This window comes from Lontra canadensis, unplaced genomic scaffold (genome assembly GCF_010015895.1).
Source record: "Lontra canadensis isolate GAN:19392208 unplaced genomic scaffold, GSC_riverotter_1.0 scaffold34, whole genome shotgun sequence".
In the NCBI taxonomy this organism is placed as follows: domain Eukaryota; kingdom Metazoa; phylum Chordata; class Mammalia; order Carnivora; family Mustelidae; genus Lontra; species Lontra canadensis.
Genome location: NW_022631028.1, coordinates 3,751,218 through 3,768,226, shown reverse-complemented (window position 1 = coordinate 3,768,226; position 17,009 = coordinate 3,751,218). Strand labels below are relative to the sequence as shown.

The 17,009-nt window shown below is 51.5% G+C and overlaps 1 protein-coding gene across 1 annotated transcript in view; it reads left to right on the top strand.

The window, feature by feature from the left end:
• The window catches only part of LRIG1 (leucine rich repeats and immunoglobulin like domains 1), a 109,566-nt gene that overhangs the window by 56,498 nt on the left and 36,059 nt on the right, over positions 1-17,009 (top strand). The gene's annotated exons all lie outside the window — the stretch shown is intronic.

Genomic DNA, 17,009 nt, shown 5'->3' with positions numbered 1-17,009 from the left:
ATGTACCCACCTCATTTGGTGATCGAGGAATTTGTAGACTTGCCACCTAATTTGGGTCATCAGTTTGCCCCGAAAGGCTGCGTACTGGATTGTCTCTCACCTGTGTTCCACCTGTCCGAGAAGTCCCATTCTGTTGGGGGTGGGGGACCCTCTTCACAGTAAAATGGTAGGCAAAACTTACTTCAGTCTCTTCAAAACCTTGTTCTTCCTAATTCCCGAGGTAAGACTTTGCTCTTCTTTTAAAAAAGAAACTCTGTTGGGGCGTCTGGGTGGCTCAGTGGGTTAAGCCGCTGCCTTCGGCTCAGGTCATGATCTCAGGGTCCTGGGATCGAGCCCCACATGGGGCTCTCTGCTCAGCAGGGAGCCTGCTTCCCCGCCCCCGCCCCCCGCCTGCCTCTCTGCCTACTTATGACCTCTGTCTGTCAAATAAATAAAATCTTTAAAAAAAAAAAAAAAGAAAGAAAGAAACTCTGTAAATAACTGTGGAAAGGGAGGGTTCCCCTCTGGTCCCACCCAAAAGCTGTAAGGGTCCAGCAGGATTCTAGCGCTGACGTTGAGTTTCGATGATGATGTGATGTATGTGAGGGCATTTGTGAGGGCTGTGTTTGGAACTGGCGCTTCCGTAAGTCAGAAAGAGTAACTAGAATTTTGGAAATGAGGGGGAAAGATTCCCTGAGACTGTTTAGAGTGTGGTGTTTGTTCCAAACTGGCTGTGTTCTTTTTTTTTGTAAGGAGCAAAACAGTGTTTATCAGCACACATAGTGAAGTTTTTCAGCCTCATAATTTTTATTTGGTTCTGGGAGTCCCAGGGGCCCCCCTCCTGCCCTTGCCGGCAGTCGGGATCCAGCCTTTCCCACCCCCGAGGGCCCCCTCCCAGGGCCAGGGTGGCCCTGCTCCTCTCCTGCGTCCTCCGGTGTGTGTTACAGGACTTCTCCAGCAGTTCTGTGGCTCTGCTTTAGAGTCCAGGACTTGTCTTCACTTTACCCCGTCCCCGGAGAAAGCACCCCAGCTTCTGAGAGATTCAGTGCATTGTCTGGGGAGATGGATGCAGAAAGCAGAGTACTGTGCGTTGCGGACATAATGAGATGGGTTTCCTGTGTGAGGTCAAGGTTCATCTTCTCTCTGCCTTGGTGGCCTCCTGGGTCTCCTCTCGGAAGAGGAAGGTTCGTGAGGATCCCGCATCTCCTTTGTGGACGTTTTCGCAGACAACCTTGGGCCATTCTTTGCCCACCTCCAGCTGGATGTTGTGGTTTGGGGTGACTCGTCTGCTGGCGGGAGAGGTCCCTGCCTCTTGATCAGACATCACCCAACCAAGCACATCCTACCTCCTGACCCCAGAATGCACGCCATTCTGCCTTCTGATGGGTACTGGCCCCTGGCGTTGAGGGATGGGGAGGAGGCATCCTTTCTTCGGGTGCACATGGCCTCCCCGTCATCAGCAGCAGTACCCTTCAGAGAGGAGCCAGGGCTGCCATAGACCCTACTGCAGGGTCTTCCACACATGCCCTCTCTTCTTTTGGGCTGCTCTTCCCTCATCTGTAAGGAAAGGGCTGGTGCTCTATTGGCCACAATGAACCAGCGTCCAGAAAGCACAGGGCCGCTTCCTCTCCTGTCTGCCTGTGGGACCTAGCTGTGGGACCCTGGGTTCCTGGCAGAGGCTCAGATGGTGCTGAGTTCAGTTCAGTGGATCTGCGGAACACTGTGTGGCGAAGTCGGCTTACATGACAGGAGGGTTAGCACCCTAGCCAACTCCTCGCGTCCACCACCAAAGCCCGGACCTGTAGCCTATCTCTCTGGGGGCTCTTCATGGCCTTGGCTCCAAAGGTGCCCACACTCAGCCCTTCTCTTCCCTTCTCCATTCCCTCTCCATGGGACCCGCAGGGAGCTCCAGCCCCACCAGTCCCCGCTCAACACCTACCACCCAGGGAACCACTGCCTTGTGGGTTGGCCCGCAGTTGGTGTTTGGTGAGGAAATGAGGAAGGGCTCCCTTTGTGTCTTCCCCATCACCTATGAGATAGAGTCTTGGCTCTTGCAGATTTGTCCTACAGTCCATTTCTTCCTCCCTCTTGCCACTTCCTGCCTTGACCTTTGCACAAAGCTGTACCGGGAGCGGGAGGGGTCAGGTGGGAGCCCACATAGACTGCATCTCTGGATCCTGTCTTGTCACTGTGGTCTGAAATGGCTGCGCCTGGCCTAGCTGCCTCCCACACACCATTGTGTCTCCTCTGTCCGTGCACCCATCACATCTGTGTTTTTTTTCCTCGATTCCAGTCCGTGTATTTCTGGTATGAGGGTTGGGGAGAGGGGGACAATGATACTTCAGTCAAATAATACTTTTTTTTTTTTTATTTTTTTAGCAGCTGCACATGATAAGCATCCCGCACACATTTGACTGAATAAATAAATGGATTAAATAGGTCAGTCCAAGAATAAGTGATTGTGGGCCATGGGGAAGATATTGCGTAGTTCGAGACATTTATCGTCAAGATGAAGGGAACAACTTGGGACAAGTAATAATGGAAGTAGTCTGTTGGGGGCTCTTGAGGGGCATGGCTCTTTCCGGCCAAGAGGTAGGACTTGGTTTTCCTGATCTGTTGATGAGCCAGGCCGAGTATTACAGGGGAGAAGATGGAGTGGAAACTTCTGCTTGGCAGGCAGTGTGCCTTACAGGGAGGAGGGTGGGCCCTGTGGGTCCTTGTCTAGGTTGGAATCCTTATCTTGCTGCTTTCTAGATATGAAATTGTCTCCATCCTGGTGTGTGTGCGTGTCTGCTCACCTGTGAGGGGCCAGCAGGTGTTTTGGGGGAAAGCCTTTCTCCACAAAGTGAGGCTGGAGAATCATGGCCAGTCCCCCCCATGCATCCAGCCCATCCTGACTGCTTGTCTGAGTCAGAAAGTTCTGAAATCGCAGTTACAGATAAGCAGCTTTCTGTGCTACAGGACATGTCAGAGCCTTTAATAATGAGGGGGTGGGGGCACGGTCCATTGAACCACCTTCAGCATGTGTTGTGTGGGATGAGTTCCATCATGTAAATTTAGCAAATGCAGAGTCGAGCGGAATGAAAGGTAGGCTAATTGGAGTTCTCGTCGATACCTTTCCTTTGCTGTCCTGCTTCAGGAGTCTGCAAGGGGGAGGATGTGTGCGGATGTTCCAGAAGCGTTTCATGGAAGTCCTCCGAAGCTAGTTTTCAGGGATGATGCTTAGGGAATCTCCTGTGTGTGGGGCACGTTTGACCTGTGTCTACGTGTGGACGCCTAGCAAGCCCTGCTGCTTAGCCAGGCAGCCCTGAGGCTGGGCTGCAGTGGGGGGCGCTGGACAGAGTAGGCAGTCCCCATGCACCAGGCAGGGGCCACACTGGTTTTCTAGCAGGCTTTATCAACATCCCCCTTCTCACTGGGAGTCCATACCCCTTTGTCCTTTCTTCAACAGTGGAAAATAATAAGCAGTTCATGTTTATCCCTGGATTTTAGAAATCCCACAGTGCCCAGGAGCGTTTGGTGCGTGGCTTTCAGAATGGAGGCCTACCAGGTACTTTCTGCTGGTTTGGAGGAACCGCTGGAGACGAAAAGAGGTAGCAGATCGGCTGGTAACACCATGAATTCTGCTGGGGCCCCTACCTGATTCCACAAGGAATGTAGTGACTGTTTTTTGGTGTGTTAAACCTCGTATTTTTGAGATGATTGTAGATTCACATGCAGTTGTAAAAAAAAATAATAATAATAATATAGGAAGATTCTCCTATACCCTTAACCCGGTTCCCCTAGTAGTAACATTTTATAAAACTTTTGCAACTAGGATACTGACATTGATACAATCAAGGCAGAGAACCCTCCCTCTCCAGAGAGATCCCTCATTTTGCCTCCCTGTTTACCTTCTGCCCCCACACCCTGGGCAATGTCTCATTTGCTCTCCATACATATAAATGCCATTTAAAGAATGTGAAGTTAGTGGATTCACACAGCATGGAACCTCCCGGGACTGGCTTCCTTTTAGGCAGCCTAATTCCCTGGAGAGCCATCTAGGTGGGTGGGTCCGTCAGTAGCTGCCTTGTGTTTGTTGCAGAATAGTGATAGTACGAATATGATAGTACGCTGTGATATGGGTGTACCACACCTTGTTGAGCCATTCCCCTGTCGAAGGACGTCTGGGGTGTTTCCTCATTGGGCTGTTAAGAATAAAGCTGGCAGGAGCGTTCACATGCAGGTTTTTGAGTGAACGTCAATTTCCATTTCTCCAGGATGTGTGCCGTAGAGTTGCTGCCTTGTGTGGTAATGGTGCATTCAGTGCTTCAAGAAACTGCCATCCTTTTCCAGGTGGCTGTACCATCTTGCGTTCGCATCAGCAGCCTGTGAATCATTGGGTTTTCTGCCTGCAGCCAGCGTTTGTCAGTGTCCTGTCTCATGCCCATTTCCTAATTGGAACCTTTGGTTTTTATTGTTGAGTTTTCAGAGTTTTTAAAAAATATATTCTAGGGGCACCTGGGTGGCTCATTGGGTTGGGGCCTCTGCCTTCAGCTCAGGCCATGATCCCAGGGTCCTGGGATCGAGCCCCGCATCAGGTTCTCTGCTCAGCGGGGGACCTGCTTCCTCCTCTCTCTCTGCCTGCCTTTCTGCCTAATTTGATCTCTGTCTCTCAAATAAATAAAATCTTTAAAAAAAATATATATATATATATATTTTATATATATATTCCAAATGGGGGATCTTTGTTGTATGTGTGGCTTGAAAGTATTTTCTCCTGGCCTGTAGCTTGTCTTTCGTCATAGCAGGACCTTTCCCAAAGCAAATGTTTCTAATTTTGATGAAGTCCAGGGTATTAATTTGTCCTTTTTTTGGTTTGGGCTTTTAGTGTCAAGTCGAAGAACTCTGCCTAGGTTTAGATCCCAGAGGTTTTCTGCGTTTTCTCTAAGTTTGTAGTTTACATCTTATATCTGGATCTGTGATGGTAGTTTTTTGTTTTTGTTTTTAATCTGAAGCAAAGGAGGAAATTGAAGCCTTGGTCTCAAGAAAGAAACCGAACTCCTGAAGCAAGCTACAGCAGTCAGGGCGAGGGGATGGTGTGCTTGTGGGTATAGAGCAGGGGTCCTGGAGGCCGTCCCAGAACAGTGCCTGGAGGCCATTTGGATGTTACAGCAGGTCTTACCATCTTCAGGGGAGATAAGAAAGACTGTGGCAGAAGACCGGCTCCTTAATCCTACTGTACACATCCTTATCCCTCCCCAAGTGCAGTCAGATCTATATTGGAGGCTTGGGAAACTGTATGCTAAGAGAGATCCTGAATCGTTTGACTGAAGATCAGAAGTCTTCTAGGTGGGGCAGGAAGCGGGCCTGGCCCTGTTTTTAAAGGCACACCAGTGGTGTTGCTCCCAGAGCGGGGAGAGTCTTGTCTTGGAGACTGGGGCCCAGCGCAGAGGTATCCTCCTCTCCTCGAACCTCAGAGCCGCCGGCAAGCCGGCTTGGGAAGCACTGGGGATGTTCTTACCGCCGGCAGAGGGAGGGTTCCTTCTGTGGCCCTTGTGGGGATTTCAGGGACTCCCACAGACCCATCTCTGTCCTTGTAACCACAGGCTGTAGGATAAAGCCTCTCCGGTGTTTTCCCTTCAGAGAACAGCACAGCCGGGGTCCGAGGAAAGCAGGGCTTGCATGCTGGTTGGGCAGGTGACCTCAGACCAGGACCTTACCTCTCGGAGTCTGGCCCAACAGGGGCTCTCTGGTGTTGTAGAGAGCAGTGGGTGAGCAGGTGCCTGCTCCCTGGAGAATGCAGGGTTCTGGCTTGTCCTCCTTAACTGCCTGAGGAACTAAGTTGCTCTCACCCCTTCAGGGGCCACTCCGGTGGAAATGGGGCGGGCCGGCTGGGCCCTGTCGGCTGATAGCCTGGGAGGTCCCTGTGTGCCTGTGGAGGGGCGGGGGCATGCGCAGTGGCCCACCGCGGGCTGGTGCCCCTGCCCTCCCTGAGTGTGCGGAGTCAGGTCCACCCCTGATGGAAGCACAGGGCTGGGATGTAGCCTGGGTGCATGCTGAGAGGAGGCGGGTGGCCCAGGGCACTGTCTGGAGCGGTCCTGTTCCCCAGGAATCCTCCTGCCTCCTTCCCTTAAGATGCAGGTATCACATGCAGAGGAGGAGAGTGGGGTCAGGTCCTAGCTGCACTGACCTCCTGATGCCTCAGCATCTGGATCTGCAGAAGAGGGGGGCAGCATCCATCCCTCGGGTGTTCCCCAGCTGGGCTCCTGGGACGGTTTGAGACCCCTCTTCCTGCTGCTCCTGCCCCCGTGGACTGAGGAGGATATGCGGTGTGCCTGTGGGTGAAGGCACGGGGAGAGTGGAGGCCCTGGTGGCCCTCAGGGTGTTGGAACCAGTTCTAGGCGGCTGCAGAGGCCCCAGGGCACCATCCTGGCTCTAGCTAGGAAGGCTCTTTGACGTCTTCACCACTTGGAGCCGGCTGTGTGCCCTGAGACTGAAGATTCGGGGGTCCGTGAGGAGACCCCAGAACCCTGCACCATCCCTGCCTGGAGGAGGAGGTATGCCCGGTGAATGGCGGTCCAGGGCCCCACCCTGCCAGCGCCCCAGGAGGAAAGGCCATCACCGCTTAGGCCGGCCCCTTGGCGCCGTTCACCCCAGGACACCCTCTGCCTCGGAGCTGTTGCACAGGCCTGGCCTTTCTACACTGAAGCATCCAGTCCCAGGGTTCAGTGTCTGAGTTGCATTGACAGCTTTGTAAAATAACAATTTAGTTACATAATAAGCACATGAAAATCACGCGCAAAAGAGAGGAGAGCAAAAATTCCATCATCCACCTACTGCATCCAGGGCAAATGTACTGTAGGATTTCCTACCTTTTTTCTGCAGGTGTCTTTGGAAGAGTGGCAGTCCTGGGAATCAGTCAGCAGGACTCCCCGCCTTTTGCTCTGGACTGGGGTGTGGACGGGATCCTGAGTGCAAAGTACTGCTTAGTGCCCAAGGCTGAAATGGGAGGGCAGCCACCAGAACATTCACTTTAGTTTGGGAATTGTAAGGTTCCACTTGCAGGTGTCCCCAGGTGTCTGAAAGAGGACTGTTCTAGGAGACCTTTTGTAAGCCAGAATGGCGTACGGCAAAGAAGCAATGACCGATTTATTTGAGCACAAATCAGTCTTGGGGTTTCTGTGGCTTAGCAAGAACAGGTGCTGCTGCAGGTAGGTTTTTCTTAAACACAAAACGGCGTAACCCAGACTTCGGGACAGCCAGGGAAACCTGTGTTCAAGTCCCGGATGGTGAGGTCTCCCAGGGGCACAAACCACTGGCTGGTGACGAAGCCTACTGGGGTCGTAGGTTCGCAGGCGAGCTCCCCCCTGCTGCTGACCAGCATGTACTGCGGAGAAGGGGTGCTCACTGTGTGCAGTGCTGTATCTGTACCCTGTCATGTGGCAGGGCAAGGGGGACGTGGGCACCTTGCCTTCCTGGTGTCGAGACTACAGTTTGTGGGGAACTGCCCATTGTGGCTTCTTCACACCCTCTCAGAGGAGCTGAGTAGAGCCCTTTGTTGAAGGTTTCCGGCACTGGGTTCTGGTCTGGATCCTCCCCACTGCCATCTCTTCACCTTGCCCACCTTGCTTTGCCAGCCCCTCGACTCTGGGAGACCTGTGCCACTAGATGTATTGATGGATGTAGGGGAAGATAAAGCCGAGAGAGAGAATGGAGTAGCCATGTTGGCCTTGACCAGTAAAGAGACAGTTTTGGCTTTCCTGACCCAGGGGGTGGTGGGGGGGGTGCTGTGTAGGTGGGAATTTTGAGTGGAGGGGTTCATTGTTCCCGGCTTTCCATATCTTGGCTCAGCTTGGTGCCACTGTGTGCTGCTCAGATGCCCGAACAGGTTACCTCCCATGCTCAGCACACCGACTCTCCATGCCTTGACCGTCCCCTAGAGTCCCCACGCGTGTTAAAACTGCACAGCCTTTCTCTCTGGGGCGGTGCAGTCCAGCTGTGGCTTGGAGGTCTTCCTTAGGTCACTGGTGTCCTATAGGAGCTCCCCGAGTTGAATTCCTCCTCACCCTTTCCCCTTGTGGCTGAGGGACAACGGGGAACTTGGGTAGGGCTGCCCCTCACTGCTGCCAGGTGCGGGAAGGACGGACTGTTGGTTGCTGAACGCTAACCTGGCTACCTGGTCAATGTCTGCTTTTGGTCTTAAATTGGAGAAAATGCACAGTTAACATAAAAGTCCATTTCATTCAGCATTTTCTTTTCAATATGACAGCTTTTCTGCCTAATGAATTCCAGGCTTAACCTTTAATTTTATTTAAAGATTTTATTTATTTGACAGAGAAGGGCACAGCAAGAGAGGGAACACAAGCAGAGGGAGTGGGAGAGGGAGAAGCAGGCTCCCTGCCAAGTAGGGAACCTGATATGAGGCTCGATCCTAGGACCCTGGGGTCATGACCTGAGCCCAAGGCAGACACTTAATGATCGAGCCACCCAGAAGCCCCTAGACCTTCAGTTGCTTTACAAAAAATTTTTAATTGGATGTTTTGTCTTGCCTCAGTATTTTTTTTTTTTTCTGAATAATGTTCTTTTGTCCAGGTTAGTGGTAATGAATGTGGGAGACTGAACTAAAGTTGTAATTCATTTGTTTACTCAACAAATATTTATCGAGCCCCATTTATGTTCCAAGCATGGTTCTGGGTGTGAAGGATATAGCAGTAAAGCAGATTGGCTCAAAATTCTAATTACATTCTAATGATGTAATGACCTCGGGACTACTTAATACCTTAGGAGGCTTTGTTTTGATCTGTTTGTAATTAATAGACTATTTGAGCACTGTTAGGTTTACAGAAAAATTGAGACAAGAGTACAGAGACTTCCCGTATACTGCCTCCTCCAGTTTCCACTATTAACATTTTGTGCTAGTGCAGTACATTTGTTAGAATGGATGGACCAATACTGATACATTATTAACTAACTCTGTAGTTGATGTTGGGGTTCCCTATTGTGCATTCCTTGGGCTTCCGCAAATGTTCAGTGACATGTACCCACCGTTACAGTACCGTTAAGAATAGTTTCACTGCCCTAAAAATCCCCTGTGCCCCACCTGTTCAACCCTCTCTCCCCGTAACCCCCAGCAACTCCTGATCTTTTCCCTGGCCCCTTGTTTTGCCTTTTCCAGAATATCCTCTACTGGACTCATAGAGTAGGTAGCCTTTTCTGATGAGCTTCTTTGACTCAGCTGGGTACGTCTCCTTAGGAGGTTTCCTGTTTGTTTGTTTGTTTGTTTGTACATCTTGGAATGGAATGCAGAGCCTGGTAGTTTGGATGGGGATTCTGACAATTTACAGTCCTTCATCAGCTGGGTCACTCTAGACATCGCCGAACAGTGGTGGCTGATAGGACCATGCGTAGCTTTCCCCATTCCCGATCTTAGGCTTCCGGCTTGCTGTGTATAAGGGTGGGGGAACCCCGTGGGCTCTGCTGCATCAAGCTGCCCAGGGCCACCCGCTCCCAGGGGGATGGGACGTCATATCTCTTTGCAAGGAGTTAATGAAAACCATTCATCGAAGACCCCAAGGGGAGGGTGACCCTAAAGGAAGTGAAGGGGTCAGGAGGTTGGTTGACACAGCCCCGTCCTGCCTTCGGAGGGGCTGACCCCGCCTGCTGGAGGCTGTTTATCCCGCCACTGGGCTGCTCTTGTTTTTTTATCCCATCTCCACCTGAATAAACAGATCGGGACGTCATCTGCAGCCAGGCTGAGAATCTGCCAGAATTCCCCAGGGAACTGATGATTCACCAGCAGTGGTGGGGAGGGGTGGGCAGTGAGGAGGAGGACGAGGACGAGGACGAGGAGGAGGAGGAGAGGAGAGAAAGAAACCTGCATGTTCTGATTCTCATTTCCTGCCCAGCAAACAACCTCAGCTGGACCGTTTCTGAGGCGTCACTGGTTTCTTAGAGCAAATTGTCAATTTGTGCAGTAGAACAGATGGTTTTGGTTTTCATTCTTAAGAAGGTGAATGACTGTAAAGCAGGCTGGGGGGGGTATGTTTTGGACTGTCACTCTGGGAGGTGGGATGTTTCTTCACAGTGGCCCAGGAATGCTCTTCTGGACTCTGTTTTTGCAGCCTCCTTATCTTTGTATTTCAAGTTGCTCATGGTGTCGATCCTGGTACACGCAGTACATTATTTCTTGCCAATTTGGGACTAGGAATTATTATTATTTTTTTTTATCCTTTCCTTTTTTGGTGCTGATTAGGCCCCCACTTAAAATCATTCTGAACAAGATTAGATTGAGCCTGGCCATGCTCTGCGGCCCCAGGCTGTTCCTGATGCTTTTCGTGGGGGGACAGGTGCAGGCAGAGGGATGGGGAAGGCTGGTGGTCTCTGGCAGTGTGGTTGAGTGAACCTTTGGATCCAAAGGCTTTTTCAGATACATTTCAACTCAGGGGAATTTGGTTTAAAAGAAAATGAGCGGTGATGGCTGAGGCTGAACAGATGTATGCCCTAAGATTGTGCGTCAGTGCCACGCCTAGACGTAGACGCCTGCCCCAGGTGTGTGCACATAGGCGCCCCATGACACACGCCTGAGATGTGTTCATAGCTGCGATTGTTGCAGTAACCCGAACTGGAGATGATGCAATGCCCATCAACAGTAGGATGAAAAATCAGTCGCTGGCCACTCCCTAGAAATACTATACGACGATGAAAAAGAATTCAGGCCAGCTCGTGTGACAGCACAGATGAGTCCCGTGACGGAGTGCCGAGTGACCGTCTGGAGCGAGAGCGTGTGTAGAAAGCGCAAGAGTAGGCAAGATTCATCAGGGTCGTACGGTGGTAGAACAGAGCTGTTCCCTTTGGGAAGAAGAACCGCCAGGAGAGGGACAAGAAGGAGACGGCACATGTCTGAATCACGATCTGAGCCGTTGGTAGGTACGTGGGTGAACACACGTGGTACCAAGGCACTGAGCTCTGCACTCGGAATGATGCACTTCTCCGGAGGCCTGTGGTAGTGCCATGAAAACTTTGCAAATGAATACAGCAGCTGCCACCACTGGACCATATGGCCCCTTTGGTAGTGCTGTCTTTTTCAACAAAGGAAAAATGATTATCTTCACCTGTATTCTTGGAACGATTAGCATCGTTTGGCGCTTGCCATAGTACACAGCCAACCCCCTCGGGTAGGCATCAGGGCCTCTCTGCCCTGCACGGAGTTTTCCACTAAATCAATAATAATGGGGTCACCTTCTGTGGGTTCCATGTATGGGCTGTACAATTACCCTGTAGCCCCAGGCAGCCCTGAAGGCTGTGTGCGCGTCTTTGTCTGTTCTGGTCCAACCTTGGAGCACCCACTGTGGGGCTGCAGGGGCTGGGGTGCAGAGCTGTAGAACGGATTCTGGGGCAGCGTGGGATGGGCCGGGCGTGGGGTGCTTCTGGTGCTGGGAGCCGGCAGGGTGTGAGCAGGAGGACGCTCGCAGGATCACTGTGGGGAGTACAGGGCAGGGGCGGTGGTGGCTGGTAGAGGACTTTCTTCTCTCTCTCTCTCCATTTCAGGGTTAGACCATGTGACAACGGTTTCTTAGAGGTTCAGACAGAACAAGGTCTGGAATTTGAATTTTGCTGGTTTTGTTAGACCTTTTGAAAGTTTGATGTTGAGATAACGTGGAAGGCATGCTGTTTGTTACGCGTGAGAATCAACACTCTGGGAGTTGACAGTGTGGATTTCTGGGAGTCTCCGTAATTCTCTGGAAGAGCCGCAGGGCGTGCTTGCTTAGACGTAGGACTGTGCGCTGGCCGGCTTCCGCGTGTCTGTCTCACTGCAGGAGTGGGGAGGAGTGAGGATTCACAGGATCTCCAGTCTCTGTAAGATCACCCTGCTTGCCTATCTGTCTCCACTGGTTCTGGACAGAGTCCCGGGTTGTCTTTTGAGGGACGGAATAATGATGAAGACTTACATCCCGCTTCCCTGAAGCGGTAGAGAAGACGTCAGTGGGAAAGGGTCTGATTAGTGACGCTGACATGGGCACTTGGAGGAACGCTGAGAGGGTTCTCTGCTCTAGAGACGCCCTGAGCACCGTTTTGTAGGTTGTTAAACCAGATGCAGAAGGTGACTTACAGACAGTCCCAAGGCTGCATGAGAGCTAGAATTCGAATCTGGGTGACTCCCCCACCAACCCAGACTGGTTGCTGTAGTGTAGACCAGGGGTCAGTGAACTATGGGTCAGATGTGGCCCACAGCTTGTTTTTGTAAATGAAGTTTTACTGGAACTCATTCATTTATGTATTGTCATATTACAGTCCATCATCAGAGTCGAGTACTTGTGGCAGAATGCATGATGCACAAAGCCTAAATTACTTACTATCAGGCCTATTATCGAAGACGTTTGCTGACTCCTTGTGTAGACATCAGGTGCATAATGTCAGGAACCAGCTGTAATCCGTCTGACTCACCTTGACCCTGCTTCCTTTGATCTCCTTTCCCTTTCTTCCTGGCTGTTGTCCGTGACATGAGATCTTTTTTACCACCAACGGGAGTACCTTGTAAATGAGGCTTTCACAGGCCCACAGTGGAACAATCACTTATGATAAAAAGTTTTAAATGTTGGTTTCAAATGCCTCTGTCTGTTTTACTGTCCAATTTAACATCAGCTCTGAAAATGTAGCCAAATGGAGAGAGCTTATCTTGCCTGCCCTCCGCCTTTGAAGACTGATTTTATTTTTGAAGCCTCTAACAGGTGTTGGTTTAATAGACTTATGCTGTATTAAGTTCTCCTTGCCCCAGAGGGCAGGCTGGGGGGTAAACCGACACTGGGTGGAGGCAAGTACCGTGATCCTTGCACCTTCCCCAGTCCCCCAGCCACAGAACAATTCTGGTTTGGTTCAGTGGCAGAGAGAGGCTGTGTATCCCTCTGCAGTTCTCCAGTCCCTAAGAATAAAGGTAGCAGTTCCAACTTCCAGTATAGATCCTTAAAAGACACGATCTCAAAGGAACTGGTTTTTTTTTTTTTCATCCGGAATATCCATGAGTAAGACCTTGAGCTTCCTCTGCCTCGTTGCTGAGATGGGCTGCACGAGGCCTTGTGCACATTGTCTGCTCACACAGACCTCCAGGAAGCTGGGACAAAAGCGAGGCCTCACGGAGGCCAGTACGCAGACTGCTCTGAGGTGACCAGGAAACAGCCAGCTAGCGTTCAGACCTAGCCAAGCTATGCTGAAGGTTTATGGATCGAATCCAGGACAGTGTCCTTAAAATTCTGCTGGGAGAGCCTCTCAGTTCATGCCAGATAGTCCTGCTCCCCTGAATTCGCATTCTGGTTCCTCTTGATTCTCACCTGTGCGACCTCGGAAGAATCCCAGCAGGTCTCCGAGCCTCAGGGTCTTCAACTATGAAGTACAGAGAATAGTGGTCCGTAGCTCCTTAGGTGGCTGTGTGATCTCCCAGAGGCTTCATCCGGAGTTACTGGTCAGCTGTCGCTAGCAAGAACTTGAACAAGGATCTAGAACTTAGCAGGATAAGCGTGGACCTTCTTGGGAGTGGACACTTAGTTACATTAAAGGAGAGACCTGATGACCACCTCCACGTTGCACGTGGCATTAAAAGCAGGGTCTTGAAAGTGGACCGACAGTCTGATGGAATCAGGGCAGCGAACACATTTTCACAGCTGTCTCCTCTTAAGGGGGTGGGAGGGCTTCCCCTGAATCCTGGCTCTCTGGCCTCTAGCCTTTATGGGTGGGTGTGTGGAGCCGGTCTCTTGGACAGACCAACTTCCCCGGATGGGGTAGAGTGTGGTGGGCTGGGGCTGCACATAAGCCCCGCTCGCTGCAGGAGTGAGGAGGGGAATGTCGTATATTTGGGGGTCCAGCAGGTCTCTAGCTGCCGAGTCCTGCAGAAGCTTTCGTCTGGGTTTTGCTTTGAAGCACAGCTGCCCACGACAGCCCGGTCTCCCCGTGGCTGGGCGTGAAACTCTCCAGCTGGAGCACACTTACTTCCTGCACAAAGGGAAGGCTGAGAGCTCGGAGTCAATGCTTTGTTCCTGAGAGAGGAGTCAGGCCTGCCCGCGTGCCCTGAAATGTGGCAGAGGAATGGACAGGAACCAGTCATTCATTAATTTGGTTCATTTATTCTTTTGCCAGAGCATTTCCCACAAGCCAGATCCTGAGCCTGGCTCTGAGGATACAAATATGACCAATAAAAACAACTGGTTTTATTGAGCAAGTGCTTAGTGATGGGTCTCATCACCCATGGGGCAGAGGCCCGTCCCATCTCACTGTAGAGACGAGGTTCCTCTTGAGAATCCTACCTGCCCTTTGCCTCACTGGGATTTGAACTCTGGCAGGCCGGGCAGTACTCCTGGCATGTTCTTCTGTGCTGTGACAAGTGTCAGACCAGCAAGAGCTCCTCACCTTGAGTGGAGTGGCCACAGTCCACAGAGATGTCTAACACAGTGTGGTTCCTGCGGTGTTGGGGCTGGGGGGGCTAGAGTCTGTGGGAGCACAGAACCGAGAGGTCAGTGTTCCAGAGCACGGGAGCTGAGGGGGGATTTGATCAGGGCTTTGGGCTAGAGTGTAGAGCAGGGAGATCCATCCAGGGGGAAAGGCCAGTATACCCTTGGCAGCTGGGACCAGCAGTGTTGGAGCCCAGAGGAACCTGGGGAGTCACTGCGGGCTCTGTCCCCTGTGTTGTCTGGGCAGCTGGGCTGCCTTGGAGCCATTAACGCGCTTTCTTTCCCTCAGGTTCCTGGACTGAACGCCTCTGCTTGCATGATTCTCTTCTGCTAAATGCTGGCAAGCCCCAAATCTGTTAGATCTGGAAATTTAACTGATGCTCATTTTTTGTGAATCACCAGCACATATTTACTGAGTACCCGTTCCGTGCTCCTCACGATTCCAGGGTGGGAGACACATTAGTGGGCGGAGCAGACTGGCATCTCCACCGCCCCAAGCCATAGCCTGGTGGGAGAGAAGGTGTTAGATTGGAAATAAGCACATTACTGGATATATGAGATGATAATTAGAGCTTTTGAGAAAAATAAAGCAAGCGAAGAACTGAAAAGTGTGCCTGTGTGCATTTGTGTGTGTGTGTGTGTGTGTGTAAGAGAGAGAGAGAGAGAGAGAGAGAGACGCATAGGGAGGAGGAGCCTGTGGGTTCAGAGAACCTGGCCAGGTGTGTTCTGTTTCAGACCTGCTTTCTATTCTTGGGGATATACAGCCAGAAGTGGCACAGCTGGGCCGTGCGATACTTAATTTTTTGAGGAACCACTGGACCATTTTCTTCAGCATGGCGCTGGGGTTCCCATTTCTCCACATCCACGTCCACACTTGTGTTTTTTCAACAGTAGCCATTGCATGAGTGTGAGGTTAGTGATGGTGAACATCTTCTCATTGCTCACTGGCCATTTGTATGTCTTCTTTGCAGAAATGTCTGTTCCAGTCCTTTGCCCATTTTTTAAAATTAGGTTGTTTGGGGTTTTTTTGTTGTTGTTGTTGTTGAGCTTTAGGAGTTCTTTATATATTCTAGATACTAATCCCTTATCCGATAGGTGATTCACAAATGGCTCCCCCATTCCTTGGCATGTCTTAGCAGGATCTCTCTGGACACTGTGTTGTTGGGAGTAAACCGTGAGCAGACAAGGATGCAAGGTGTAGCCACTAACCTGCTAACCCGGTTACCTTAGTATCTGCAGACTAGAACCTTGAGCATCACTGTTTAATGCAGGCCCCAGCTGTGCTCTCCAGATCCCATGGGCCCCTCTCTTACTCTTCTCTTGTATCTGTCCCCGTGTTGCTGCCCCCGCTGTCCCGGACCGTGGTGACATGGAGTCCTTACTCCCCAGGTTGGCCGGGGAGGCCTTGCCAGCGCACTCTGGTTTGTGTCTTCCCCGTGTCCACCTCCTGCCTCTGGCACTGGTCCCCACAAACTGCTCAAGGCATGGAATTCAGTGCTTCTGGCACAATTCGTCCCCTGTGCCTCTGTTCTCACTCCCATGCTTGGTTGTGTCTCTTTCCCGGGGCTGCCTCTTTGGCCAACGGGGGACGTCTGTGCACATGGAAGAGCCCCGTGTCATCTTCGCGTCCTTCCTCCAGAGTGGGCCTGGGCCACCCTGGGGCCCAGAACACGTTGAGTCCATGAATAAACAAGGGAGACCAAGAAAGGTGGAAAATGAAAGGCAGAGACAGAGGAGAGAGACGAGGCGCCGTGGGAGAAGTGTGTGTGGAGGGGGCCCTGCAGCTGTCCTGTGGCCCCTTCCTGTGTGTCTGGGCCCATTTAGCGTGACTTGGGGCCACCGGTGCTGCGTGCCTGCTTTTCTCAGCCCCTCTTTTCCTGGCTCCCCGGTCCTGCATTCACAGTTGCTGGATGAGGTTCAGTGCTGCTGCCTTTATTTCATGTTCTTTTCCCATACTTAACATAATAAAGGTTTTCTTTTCTTTTTTCCTTTTTCTTTTAGAGTCCCCAAACTGAAGAGACCATCTTTATTAAGAACATAATAAAGAACTAAAAGGAAGTCACTTTGTGGGCGGGGGGGTGCGGGCGGCAAGTGGACGCGAAGGGAAAAGTGGCCTTTCATGCTGGGGAGACTTCCCCGTGTGCGGAGCTGTGCCCTTGTAAATGGATTTTTGGGTTCAGGGCCTGGGAGAGTTGTGAAAAAAACAAAGGAGTGGACAGGCTGCCCCAGAGCTTCTGGGAAAGAGAGCCTTGTTTATGCCTTTTGGAACCGATTTGGTCAAGTGTTTGTTTAAAAGAGATGCCACTTGGTAAGCAACGCCTGGCTTTCTTGTGTTGTGTTCAAGAATGCTTTGATTGGCGAGGGAGCCTGACACTGTTGACTCAGAAACTGGCCCGTGTGAGCGCCCGGGACCCGAGGCCCAGCTCTACCACCCAGCAGATCCTGAAGTATCTGAGTATTGGGATTAGGGCCTCTGTGGTTTGAATCTGCCCAGCGGAGCCAAACCCACAGTGGGGGAGCCTCCAGCCCTGGTTAGCACTTGTTGTCTTTCTCCTGGTTAATAACTCCCCTCGGTCAGACTGGGGGCTTTCCAGAAAGAGGGCTACAGGT